General features: G+C 39.5%; 1 long non-coding RNA gene across 1 annotated transcript in view; it reads right to left on the bottom strand.

Moving 5' to 3' along the window:
- The window catches only part of LOC108592922 (uncharacterized), a 39968-nt gene that overhangs the window by 20763 nt on the left and 4344 nt on the right, over window positions 1–14861 (bottom strand). The gene's annotated exons all lie outside the window — the stretch shown is intronic.

A 14861-nucleotide genomic window follows, 5' to 3' on the forward strand; every position in this document is an offset into this window, starting at 1 on the left:
TATTAATAATAGTCATTCTAACAGGCGTGAGATGGTATCTCAGTGTGGTTTTGATTTGTATTTCTCTAATGACCAGTGATGATGAGCAATTTTTATATGTTGTTTTGCCACATTTTGTCTATTCACAGAAACTAATATGCTGACAATGATAAGGATAATTCATGATTTCTGAGACATTTACTTCTATAATTTCACAGTTCTAAGTCTAGAAAAATTATTAATAGAAAAGTGCTTATAAACAGTAGGATAGATACTGAATCTAGCTTGTCTCACTTTGGAGCTAGTTCTTATGATTTGTGTTGGACTATATATTTTTGTCCAATCCCTACGGTACAGGACATGGGTTTGGTTTGGTTTTTCTCATCATTTTGCTGAGAACTAGTGAGCAGTGAAGCCACATTTCCAGCCCTGGAAGTTGGAGGCCACACTCTCAGCCAACTTACTGTTCTACACAGTTACTAGATCTGCCATCACCTATAACTCTGCCCGCATTAGACTATGTGTATGACTACTAAATCCCAGAGCAAGCAGAGTCAAACTGCTCAAACCAAACAGGTTATTTCTAGTCACACAAAAAGCGCCTACTTAGCAAAAGGTCATTCATCCAAGGATCACTTTGCTCAGGATATATAATATATTTCTTTGCCAATACCAAGACTGTGTTCAACCTAGACTGGAGGGTTTTAAATATCCCGCACTTCAAAACAAGAGCTTGATGCAGTCTTAGAGGAAGTGGGTCTTACACTCAAGGCTTTTCTCATTTTTAAGGACGCCCCAACTCCCATCATGGTGTCTGAGAGCTTTGAACAAGGAACCAATATGTTTTTATAGGTTATTAGCTCCAGTAACTGTACTTTAGGGAAGTGATAATAGTCACTTTTAAGCTTTAAAGAAGTGGTGTGTTTTTGTTGGTTTCATTTGTTTTTGGAATCTGCTCTGTTGCCCAGGCTGAAGTGCTGTGGTGCAAACGCATCCCACTGCAATCTCTGCTTCTGCATTCAAGTGATTTTTCTGCCTTAGCCTCCCAAATAGGTGGGACTACAAGTGTGTGCCACCATGCCAGGCTAACTTTTGTATTTTTAATAGAGATGGTGTTTGACCATGTTGGCCAGGCTGGTCTTGAACTCCTGGTCTCAAGTGATCTGCCTGCCTCGGCCTCCCAAAGCGCTGGGATTACAGGCATTAGCCACAGTGACCAGACTTAAAGATGACTCTACCTATATTTAAAATGACCCTGCCTTTATTTCCTCCCCTGAGTGACTTATAATTCCTGACTTGTTTGAAAATTAATATTCTGAAACAGTTTCAGGAAAAAATTAAAGCCTTAGTGGTTGGTCACAGCAAATGGGACTGTCAGAGCTCCTGCTGCTCACAAACATTGTTAAAATGGAGTAACAGGCACTACTAAAGGGAATTAAAGTCACTCTTATCTGAACGAACCCTAGACATTTTAAGTTCTGTGTCACCTGCATAGAATCTTTGTTCTTTGTCTCTCCCTTGTTGCCATTTAGAAAATCATCAGCTGAAACACTGAAATTGTCCCCATCATGGCAAACACAATCTCTGCCCTGGTTTTAATTTAAAAGAGATATTTATATTACCCTTCCCGTGAAGCAAGTGACTGGTCAATATGGTCTCCACTTGTGTTATCCATAAAAATTTCCCAAGTCAATTTACTTTTAGTATGAGGGAAACAAAATCACCCACTCTTTATTTTATAATGTTGAACTAAAATAGACTTCCGTTCTTGGCATATACCAGAGTTTCATTTTCATCAATGAAATGCACAAAGCTATAATTAACATCTCATTAAATTTATGACTTTCATAAAATAAATGATTATTAAAAGTATAAAACCCAATAGCCTTCCCAGAATGAGATGCTTTTGGCCACAGCAATGTCTAGACTACAGAGAAATATCTATATTACCCTTCTTCTCTTAGGCTCCCCTTTCTAAGACAGAGGTACACACATTGGTAGGCTACTAGAGGTAGCCCACTCGATATTTGGACAAGCTTCTCCAACCTAATTCTCTGGGATGTGCATAAATTAGTGACCTTCCACTGGAGAAAAGATAAATTAGCTTCCCCGAAGTTCTTCAGCCACAGTACAGCTGCCTTTCATTTGATTCGTATCACACAGAGAAGGACACTCAGTCGTTTCAGAGATCCTCCTAGGCTGCACCACATGCCTCCAGACCCTGCTTTGAAAAGAACCACAAAACAAAACAACTCTATTCACCAAAGGACATCAGGAGCCACAGACCACTTACCAAAAACTGAGTTAGGGCAGGATCCCTAGCCTCAAGACGGTTAAGGCTAATAATAACTCTGCCACAAAAAAAAAAAATGCAAAAAAGAAAAAAAAAGGATATGAGGAAGCACAATAAAACCCAGTTCATCAGGATTTCATCCATACCTAAGTCAATAATTGCTTCATTGAATGGAGTCATGACCAGGGAATTCTGACCCTACCCTTAAAATTGGAGTCTCTCTAACCTCATGGGCTTTTACTTCTTTTGAATCTCTGCACTCAAGTTTCCTATCAAGGCATGATCTAGATAAGTTACCGCTTTGGCCATGCTTTACAGCTAGAACATGGGGGCCTTCATCTAGGTTGGGAGCACTCAAAGCAACCTCAAATCCTGCTCAAGATCTTGGAAGGCTGAAGAATCAAATGCTTAGGTACACAGGGAATTTCTGCACTACTTTCAGTGATCTGGCTCTGAGATTGATATAATATTCTATCCAATATTTGGAATATTATATCTGAATTAATATAGAGTTGTTCTAGTGGACAACTGGCAGCAACAGATCACTTACCAAAAACTGAGTTATGGCAAGACTTAAATAGAACAAATCTATCTGAAAACAGTTAACCAAATATACAGATAAAGTAAAATTGTAGTCTCATATATTGATACCAACCAAGTATGTATGTGTCCATGTACAGTCAGCCCTTCACCTCATAGGTTCCACATCTATGGACAGAACCGACCATATCAAAAATATCTGGAAAGTGGCCAGCTATGGTGGCTCAGTGCCTGTAACCCCAGTACTTTGGGAAGCTGAGGAGGATGGATCATCTGAGGTCAGGAGTTCGAGACCAGCCTGGCCAATGTGACAATACCCCGTCTCTACTAAAAATACCTCGTCTCTACTAAAACTACAAAAATTAGCCAAGCATGGTGGTGATGCACACCTGTAATCTCAGCTTACTCAGGAGGCTGAGGCAGGAGAGTTGATTGAACCTGTGAGGTGGAGGTTACAGTGAGCCGAGATTGTGCCACTACACTTCTGGGTGAAAAAGTGAGTGAGACTTTGTCTCAAAGAAAAAAAAAAGAGGAAAAAGAAGAAAAAGAAGAAATATCTGGAAAAGACAATAACAAATAACAAAATGTTTTGAAATAAAGCGTAACAACTATTTGCATAACATTTACATTATGTTAAATATTATCAGTAATTTAGAGATGATTTACAGTGTACAGAAGGATGTGAGCAGGTTGTATGCAAATGCACATTTTATATAAGGGACTTGAGCAACCTCAAATCTTGGAGTCTGAGGGAGGTGCTGGAACCGATCTCCCCGTGGATACCAAGGGACAAGTATGTATATGTATACACTCATACAATGTATATATATGTATACACTCATACAACTATATATATGTATACACTATATATATGTATACACTCAATATGCAGAATCATGCAGTGGTACCTCAATATTGTCACATTGGGAGATTTAACTACTCTACTGCTGCTAGGAAATTAGTTTATGAATGTAAATGGGCAGGTGCCCTTAGAAGGATATGAGCCAATGTGTCCCTTTAATTATACCCAAATCCTACATTCAGATGGAAAAAGACAAAACAAGCAATGGCATCAGGGAATTGTCCACAGAGATATTCCATTTCTTTGTTTTATGCAAAACAAGACTCCTCAGTTTAGGCAGTTCTAAGTTGAAAATAATAAGCAATTTAAAATAATTTGACTGAGATATTACTATCTCCTATCAAAATTTTTCCACCTTCTTAAGACCCCCCTTCCAGAGCTAATTAAACTCTGAGGTATGCATTCTGTGTGGGAGGTTGGCACATAACCCCCAACAATTGAATGAGTGCTCATTCAATTTTCTTGTTCATTTTTCTATCAGATTTTCTGTATGTCACCATGTTTTAGATATATCAACTTGCTCAGTGTATGAGCACTGCTCAGTACTAAGCTTGGATTTTCTAATCTTTTCAGGCAGATTCGTGGGAAGAAAAAACACCAGCTGAGGTATATAGAGAAAAGAAAGAGAGTTTATTTACAAGAAAAGAAAAAGAGTTTATATACAAGGATACCTAGAGACGCTTATAAACTTCAACACCGGCAGTAAAGCAGCACGGGTTTTCGCAAGTCCAGACCAAGTCACCACCGAAGCTCAGCTTGGCTTCTGCTAAACAATCTTTTATACTTTTTTAAAACAAAGAAGGGTCAAGTCAGGACACTGTCCACATCTTCATCATGTAGCTAACATCCTTGAGGTGTTTACTAAAAATTGGATCAGGGAACTGGCCAGGTTCCCAGGTCTGGCTCTTCAGAGCCTTTTTTTGCATTGGGAAAATTCTGAGCTCGGAATGCTCCCAATGATAAGGAAATGAAGATATAGAGTCTGTCCATGACTTGTAAACATAATTAACTTTTTCTGTTCCATTACAATTTGGCCCTAGGCATGGGTAGACTTATTGTACACATAATAGTTGTAAGTAAATGCATCATATAAATTCTTAATGCGTTGATATAAGTACAAAGAATAGCAACAACTACATATAGTAATAATCATTAAAATGAATATAATCATGAACAGTTGGATGAATCTGTCACTGATGAGTGTGTAAATAACCAATCCCACCAGTTATGATTACTATCTGTCGCTATAGCATGGGAATAGTCCTGCAGTTTATGACTTACTATGGTGGTTTGTAGTCTATATTCACTTAATTGTCGGTCTCTTTTATGTAATGTCTGATTTAAAGCTTTATTTTTATATAATATAGAAGTTAGATTTAAATAGGTTTCCAACTTTGGTTGGGGCAGGCTTATTGGGGTGAAAGTGATATTTTGATAGTCAATGATTGGGGTTAAATAGTCAAATTATGCCAGGGAAAGATAGAGATATTATAAATGCATCTAACAAATGGAAAATCAACTTGCATATATGATAATACTTCAGATTGATTGGACACAATACATAATGTATGGGGCTGTACTTCAAAAAGGGCAGTGTAATCACTTACTGGTAACAAGGTAAAAATACAATAATTAACAGAAAAATGCAATAGACATGGCTCCATCTGTTGTTGTAAATCAGTACATACTAATCCTTTTGTAGTTACAGCACAATCATTGATTTTATATGTTATATTTCTATTGTCAATGTGGGTACCATAAAATTCTGATTGCAAATAATAATAAGGGTATGGAATTGGCAGCACATGATAGGGACATAGCATAGTAGTTAAATCTTATTGACAACAGGAAATATTCACTTTAGAAGTGACATTAATAGTAATACTATCATTACTATAAATTATGCCTCGAGCAGGTTTCTGTTCCATCCAATAGGTAAGTGTAGTGTTGGTATTTCCACTAATAGTAAGATTGGTATGGTGACAAGCTTGATTAGCAGAACAGTTGTAAGAGTCTTGATTTCTTACTTTTGTGGAGTTGACCCATCCCCACTGTAGAATCATGTGTCCATTGCTGGAAGTAGTTTGGTGAGACAAGATTTGTCCGGGGGAAATGGTCCAAGCAATCTAGACATGAGTGCTAACAATAATACCTGTAAATACACAAATCTATACACGATGAAACAAATGATTAGTAGGTACTAATATAGGAGTATCAGCGAAGGGAATTAGGACATATATACAGTTATTTCTTCCTTGTGCTACTATCTCTCCAGCTTGTAATGGTTTATGGGGAGATGTTTGTACTCAAACATGACCTGATACTTGTTTCTTTTCATCAGTACTGCCAAATCTTAAATGAGCTGATTTTGGAGGGAACCTTTGTGATTCCCATACTGTGTTTTGTAAAACTGGAATTATTAATAGTTGTGCTATTTGGTGGCCTTTAAGCAAGATGATATCTTCTTCACCAAGGTTATAACAAAGCACTTTGATTTCACTGCAATAATCTGCATCAATTATTCCCCCTAAGATTGTCATTCCTTTTTGTGCTAGACTAGATCGAGCAGCTATTTGTCCATAATATCCTGAAGGTAACTGTAAACCTATTCCAGTGGGTATTACATGTTGAGTTTTGCTATTTAATTTAGTTACAGAGTAGTTAAATAAATCATAACCTGCAGCAGTACTAGCAGCATTCCAAGGTTGTATTGTATCTGGGTGGAATCTCCACCAGGAGATAGTTATAGGCTCATGTGTTACTTGGGATCTGATATCAACTGTATTAGAGGAATATATCATCCGTTGCAACGGGGTTTGGCCACTAGTTAGGGGTCTATTATTAAGTTGTTGTAAGGCTGGTAATAAAAAGGTTTTCCATCCTGAATACATTGGATTGGTTAATTTCCATAGTTTTTCCTTTAATAACCTATTCATCCTTTCAATGAGGCCTGCTGCTTGTGGGTATTAGGGTATATGATAAATCCATTCTATATTATATTGAGCACAGTAATCAGTAACTAACTTACCTTTAAAATGAGATCCGTTGTTACTTTGTATTTGTAATGGCACTCCATAATACAAAATAATATAATCTAAGGTTTTCGGAGTATTTTGTTGTGTGGCCTTTTTATAGGGACATCCAATAAGCACACTAGAATAAGTATCTACAACAGTGCATATGTAAGCGCACCCTTTAGAAATGGGGAGCGGCCCTATGTAATCTATTTGCCAAATTTGTGCTGCTTGTTTTCCTCGAGCTAATTCTCCTGTGACGATACAGGGGACATTTTGCAACCGTTCTTGGTTACAAACCGGACACTATGTTGTGATGGTTTTACATACATCTAATGGCAGGTATATGCCTCTCTGTTGCGCCCACCTATACATAGCTTTGGCTCTTGCGTGTCCAGTGTGTTCGTGCACCCATTTTGTGCACTTGGGATGATCTTCAGGGTAAGTATCAGAGCTAATTTTAGTTAATTGGTCAGTCTTCTTATTGTAAATACGTTCAATAGAGTCAGTAGGCACATGAGTGTCTACATAGAAAACAGAAACATTAGTACTTTGCAATACAATCTATATAATTTGCCATAAGTCCTTTCCCCATAAATCATGGTCATTAATCTTCCAATCATCATGCTGCCATTGTGCAATCCAGGTTAATAATCCCATCTACACAGACCAGGAATCTGTGAACACATGACATTCTCCCCCATATTCCTTTTCTAGGCACAGCCAGACTGCATGTAATTCAGTGAGCTGGCTACTGCCATTTGCTCCACTAGCTTCTAGTGTACAATCCAGAGTGGGATTATATGCCATAGCTTTCCAGTGCCGCTTTCCCCCTATGTACTTAGCAGAGCCATCTGTAAACCATGCGTGCTTCTGTTGTTCCTTACTTAAAGAGTCATATCCTTTATTAGCCCAAACTTTACTGTCAAAATGTTTAACGAGTTGATCATGATTACCTTCATCAGTTGGGTAAAAAAAATCCTTTCCATGTAGCTGCAAAACTCCAGTGGGGCCTGGTTTAGCACGATTTTGTATATACCATTTCCATTTAATGACATGGGATTCTTGGGCATGTCCAATCTTATGTGATACCGGATCAGAAAGTACCCACTGCATTATTGGAATTTGAGGGCGTAAGATTACTTCTTTATCAGTGGTTAAATGTTATGTTTCAGATAAGGCCCAGTAAGCAGTTAATAATTGTTGTTCTAACTGGGTATATGGGTTTTTACATTGGGGCAATTTTCGAGACTAAAATCCTAATGGAACCTGTTTACCATTCTGCTTTTGCCAAAGACTCCAATTAGCATGTTCACTTTCTACACTAGTCATTAATTCAACAGGTCCTGACTGTAGGGGCCATAAATCTAAGGCTTGCTGGATTGCCTCTTTAGTTCTCTCAAAAGCGTCCTGTTGATCTTGAGTCCATTCAAATTGGTATTTTTTTCCTAGTTACTTTAAAAAGTGGTTGTAATAGCATTCCCAAATGGGGAAAATCGAATATTCTCTGTTTTGCTTCTGGGGTAATGGCATGTAAGCCATGATCCCAATATATTTCTAAAAATTTTACATGTTGACTGGGTCCCTATATTTTTGTTGGATTAATCTTCCATCCTTTACTGATCAAATGTTCAGTTAAAGATTGTAATGCTTGTTGCATAGTTATTTCATCATGGCCTTGAATCATAATATCATTAATATAATGGTGTAAAATCACCTTGGGAAAATTTCATTGATCTAAATGCTCAGCCATGATTTTATGACAGAGAGTGGGACTATGTTTATATCCCTGTGGTAGTCTGGTAAAGGTGTATTGCCTTCCATTCCAGGTAAAAGCAAAGTATTGCCATTGGTCCGGGTTGATTGGGATTGTATAAAAGGTATTAGCTAAGTCTATTACTACATACCACTGACCGGGGTGCTTTTGGATTTGTTCAATGATGTATATAGTATCCAGTACAGCAGCATGCAATGGAGGTGTCACAGCATTCAAATTTCTATAATCTACAGTCGTGCGCCAGGAGCCATCAGATTTACGAACAGGCCAAATAGGACTGGTTCATGGAGAAGTACATGGGACCATTACTTCAGCTTCTACATAATTTTTAATAGTGTCAGTAATTTCATTATGGCCACCTGTTATTTTATATTGCTTGCAGTGGATAACTTTTGTTGGGGTTGGGAATGTCAGAGGCTCCATCAACAATTTTTTAATAATAATATTAGGAAAGATCTTGTAGGCTAATTTAGCAATAGCAAAATTGTATTTCCCATGTTCTAGATGTAACATCATACCCCTTAGAATGTCCATCCCTAGGATGTACTCTGGTACAATCATTACAGTATAATTTCTTTTTGGAGTATGTCCTATTTTTATTTCTAAATCTACTTGCTTAGCACTAATTTCTGATCCTCCTAATCCGGTAATAGTAGTATGTACACTTTTGAATTTTTCTGGATTACCATAAACAAGGGAAGCCTCCACCCCAGTAACCACTAAAGCACGAGTTTTTGTAATAGACCCATTTTTCCAAAAAATCATTATGGGGACATGGGGACGAATGTCATAGTATTTCCTTAATACTGAGGCTTGGCTAACAAGTCATTTACTTTCAAACAAATCATCCCAAGGATAGATTTGTTTAACCTCGGGGGTTTCTTTAGCTTCAGTCTTTTCAGTAGTTCCAAAGAAAGGGTTAATTTTTGTCTTCTCTGTATCATTGCCAAATTGTACTTTCTTCACAGTTCTAACTTTATACAGAGCCCACAACTCACTAGTTGGCAATCCATCTAATTTGTCAGGCTTCATTTTAGCTTTTAATAAAGCCTGGAACATTTCCTTCCTAGTTACTCTGTTAGTTTTCCCCTCTTTATTGGACTCTCTTGAGGGCTGGTTCCACTCTCCCATATCCCCTAGCTCTACCATCTTTTCTAAAATACAATCAATAGGGTTCCCAGTCTCATTCAGTAACAAGGTAATCATCAGGTGCTTATAGGCAGGGGGAGCTGTCTTAATTAACAAACTGCGATGCGTGGGCATTAAGCCGATGGTTAAGTAGGTATCAGCCTGACCCAAGGCAATAGCTGTCTTCATGGCTTCTCTCTTTAACTTCCTCATGCCATCCTGTAATGTATACCAAGGGCGATCATCACTTGGCCATGCTGACTCTAAGGGATATTGTCCTATGCAACCTCTAGCAGCTAACTCTAACATGGTAGTCATCATCCCCGCTCCATCATTGCCTCCTGCCTGCTGATGGTCTCCAAAAGCAGTTTGCACCATAGGGCTGGTGGAGACTGTGATAAATTTACCAGCATCCTGATGGTCAATTCTAATACCTCCTGCCCCTATCTGCTATACGCACCATCCAATCTAACAAGGACTCATTTGGTTTCTGCATAAATTTAAAAAGAATATCCTGTATTTCCTGCTGTGTAAAATCTTCTTGTATTAAATAAGTTTCTGCCCGCCCGTCGGCCACTGTTTTCTGGTGCCGATGAGCTAGCGGCTTAGCTTGCAAAGGAGGGGAATGATACTTCCTAGCCTCTTCATCTAGCTCATCCCAATCAGGTTCCTCATCAGTATCATCCCAAATGTCACCATTTCAATTATCAGGGTCCCAATCAGCTTTAGCAGTTGCAATCACAGCATGAACCTTCTTTGCATTCACTTTCCCCTTTCGTTTTCTATATTTATATTGTGCACACCGTACAGCAGCCTTTTTGGCTACTCCCTGATATATTCTTGCCTGGTCACCAAGGATAAAATTCTGACATTGTAACATAGACAATTTGCCTTGTAAATCAGCCAATTCTTTTTCTAACTGCAATTTTTCCTGTATAAGGGCTTGGCGAGCTAAATATTGTTTCCTATAAGCAGACAACAAAATCCAGCCTCATCTACTAATGGCAGCTAACTCCTCTCCTTTATCTACTGGCACCAGGTCCAAAACTTCACATACCTGTGCGGGATCAGCCGCCCTAAGGCGGCCGTCCCAATTTTCACTTAGGCCAGTGCCAGAGGCCCAATTATGAGCAACAGAAACAAACACAGGATCTTCCCAATCAGGAATTTCACTAACAACAGTTTTAACATTTTTTTTTTTTAAAGAAAGGCATGATGCACTCCTTCTCCCCGAATCCTGCCGACTATGCCAATTTTGTGTGAGCACTGCTCAGTACCAAGCTTGGATTTTCTAATCTTTTCAGGCAGATTCGTGGGAAGAAAAAACACCAGCCGAGGTATATAGAGAAAAGAAAGAGAGTTTATTTACAAGAAAGAAAAAGAGTTTATTTACAAGGATACCTAGAGACGCTTACAAACTTCAACACCGGCAGTAAAGCAGCACGGGTTTTCACAAGTACAGACCAAGTCACCACCGAAGCTCAGCTTGGCTTCTGCTAAACAATCTTTTATACCTTTTTAAAACAAAGAAGGGTCAAGTCAGGACACTGTCCACGTCTTCATCATGTAACTAACATCCTTGAGGTGTTTACTAAAAATTGGATCAGGGAACTGGCCAGGTTCCCAGGTCTGGCTCTTCAGAGCCTTTTTTTGCATTGGGAAAATTCTGAGCTCGGAATGCTCCCAATGATAAGGAAATGAAGATATAGAGTCTGTCCATGACTTGTAAACGTAATTAACTCCTTCTATTCCATTACACTCAGTTACATGTGTAGCCAATAGTTTTTCCCATTCTGTGGGCTACACTTTCACTCTTTCTTCAGAGATCTTTCTTCTAATTACACAAAAAACCACTCACCTCTCAATCAACAGAACTAAGAAATGCTTCCTATGCATTTGGATTCTTGTGCCTTTGAGTGCTATAAAGAAGCATTTATTTGATAGGAAAGGTTGAGTTATTATTGATGTTCTAGTCTGAAATTGGGTGGGTTTCATAGGTGCTCTTTATATTAAAAATAAATAGAATAAAGGAATGAGTAAGTGAAAGATAAATAGAGATTGGGAAGCAACTGCAACCTAAAACAATGTATTGACCAGGGATGACAGTCAGGAACCAAGGTTTATCTTAATACAAATATTTGCACCTGAGGGTCATCAAAAAGTTATCTCCTAGGAACTCAAATATATGTAATTGCTTAAGAAATATGTACATGTAGGTACAGAAAATTATTTCCATGAATTGCTTAGTGACATAAAATTTATTTTTCACATAATACAAAAATTATTTAGTACAAAGTCTGAGACAGCACTCAAAGGGGGTTAGAGGAGGACAAAATGATCAAACACACAATATAAAAATAATCTATAAGAGAGTATAGAAGAGATCCCATGGGTTTAGAGAGAAGACTCCACTTCTTCTTGAAAACAAGAAGTGGCTTTTTTTTTTTTTTTCCAGTGTAGACCGTCTTTATTGGCAGGTGTTAGGAGTGCAAAATAGCAACAAATCCAGGGGAATGTGCAAGGCAGTTACAGGGCTCCCCTCCCCGATGCGAGAGCCCTGTAACCAAGCCAGTGCGGCAGGAATGTTGATTTGACTGTGGCAAATTAGGCTCAGCACCCTCCAAAGAACAAACTCCCAGGCAGGAGGGCTTCTTGCAATGCAAGGGGGAAAAGAGCGACACCCTGGAAGGACCTGGGCTGCGACCCGGCCTGAGCTGCTTGGCTCCTGTGCACTGCCCACCTCAACCCTTCAAGAGGAAGACTTCACAGCTTAGGGTATCTATTTCAGAGAACCAGGTGAAACCCAGCCCTCCCCAAACCCAGGTAGCTGCCTCATGCCTCAGTTTCCCACTCCCTAGTGATTACCCAAGTTGGACCATCAGGCCCTGTGGTGGCCCAGCCTAACACAAAGTGACAAGTCCCTGTAATATACCATATATCAGTCAGTGTGTGGGCTGCAGGCCCTCCAAAGCTGCCGGGATCACCACAGGCCGGCCCTAGTCAAAAAGGCCCTTGTAGGCCATGGGAATCAATCTGAGGTGCTGGGGATTAAGGCTACCACCCCAAACTTGCTTTGTCTCCTGAAGGTAATTGAACTCCAAGACAAATGGCTCCTGCACCCCACTGTCATGCTGGGTCAAAAGGGTGATGCAATAACCAAAGGGTCCTCCAGCTGAGAACTCCAGCCTGGCCTTAAGCCCACAGTGGCCTTGTGCTCGGGGCAGTCTGGTTTGTTCAATAGAAGGCCCAACCTTGCAGGGCTGGGCCACCTGGCACAGGCTGCCTATCCCTGATCATGTCCTCCACACACTCTTGGAGGCCCCACCCCATGCTGTGAGACCTAGTCCCTTTCCTCCTGGCCAGGGTCTGAGTCAGTTACAAGGCAGCCAGGTGGGACAGGCACGAGTGAGGAGAGGCTGCACAGGGGTCACGTAGTAATTGACAGTGGCCGGCACAACGCCATCGGTGCCTGGTGGGCGCCAGGCCAGGGCGGCAGTGGCAGCAGGGCCCTGCTCAGCCAGTGCCTGCAGCGCCAGTGCAGCAATCTGGTGGCGCAGCGTCTGGTGGTGCTCATGGTTCATGAGGCACATGGTGAGGGCCCAAGTATATACAGCAGGCTTACCTACTGTCTGTGAGATTTCTATGCTTCAAGCAGGAGCCAAAAACGTGAAAATAGGTCATAAACTCTTTCTTGACCCTCCACCATGGTAAATAGAGATGGGAGAGTCAAGTGGAGCTTTAATAAAACAGAGATTTTTCCTTTCTTTGTTGCTGCTTGTGTAGCCTTGGAGCAGAACTATTACAATGGAGAAAATAATAAGCCTTAATTATGGCTTTTGACATTTTATCACAAGACAACTGGCACTATGAGCTTGTTGCTCTTAACACCTAGAGCAGACTTAAATCTCAGATCCTCACAGGAAGCTGAGATAAACTATTTTAGCTGTCAAAATTATTAAATGGCAAACAACTGACTTTCGTCAGTAATGTTAGAGTGACCTTTTGCAGAAAAACTAGAGGATCTCCTAGCACTGGAAAACGTACAGTTGGTTGTAGGGCATTATTAATATTCATGCATTCATAGGACATAATATTAATGCCCGACAGCCAAAGACCAGTGGAAACACACCTATAATTAAACAAGTTGAATCTATTATTCACAGCAGCTAGGGAAAATGCACACCATAGGGAAATGGGTATATCAGTAAAAAAGTGTCAGAACCTATTATAGGCTGTGGGCTTTGGTTGGATCATTTTGTGAAGTGTCTGAAGAGGCAAGACTTTGTTCTAGATTATATACTGTCAAGAACCAGAAGCAATTCTATGACTGAGATCTCAATACATTTCATATATAAGGAGAGCTGACTAAAATGAGCATGAAGCTGTGATTGGTTTCTAAAAAGTTGCAATTATTCATTTTAGATAAGAGAAGGATGGTCCGTATTTTGTGGGTTACATGGTAATCTTGTATGTGCCTCACTTTATAATGGTCTCAGAGTGACCTGGTCTGATGTTGATGTTCTCTGAAATTGTTTTTTTGTAATGGGAGAACAATATGGCCTAACTGTTAGTGTCAGACAAGTTTATGGATATCAGGGGCTGCTGCTTTTTTGTTTAATCAGTTGAAAAGGAAAAAAGGGAGAACCGTTGCTCCTCTTAGAAAGATTCAAATCTGCATCTCTTTTGATTGACCACAAGGGACAGACTGAAAAAAAATATTAATAGCAGAAAGTATGCATGATATACCTTGGGAAAGGATGGTTCCCTACAGATCTGCTAGACTTCGTGGAAGTCTTGGGGCAAACCATAATGAAATGAAGACTACAAGTCTCAATATATAATGAAAAGTTTTGAGAAGGAATAATCTTGATGTCACAGCAACTTTGGAATAAATCAATTTGGAAATAATTCTTTACATTTTCAAATAAGTAAATAAATAGACAATAATAGATGCTGGTCCCATAGGAGTAGGGATTTTGACTCACTCTTTCTCTGTAGGAGTTTTCTTATATGGTATTGACCTACTATGACCCTCAGTTCCCATACACTATCCCCCTGGCATATTGATATTTACAATCCTTGTGGGATTGTGAATGAAGACATTTATATTATACTGATGTAGGTGCACTTAAAGAAAATTGGATCTATTGTGCACCTGTCCAATGGTCTGATATTTCAAAGGTAGAAAGAGAAAAAGGATATCCACTCTTATTCTTGGGCTAACTCAGTTCCACTGACTCCCAGACAACTAAAATCTTCAGTACAAAA

This window comes from Callithrix jacchus, chromosome 11, assembly GCF_049354715.1.
Source record: "Callithrix jacchus isolate 240 chromosome 11, calJac240_pri, whole genome shotgun sequence".
NCBI lineage: Eukaryota > Metazoa > Chordata > Mammalia > Primates > Cebidae > Callithrix > Callithrix jacchus.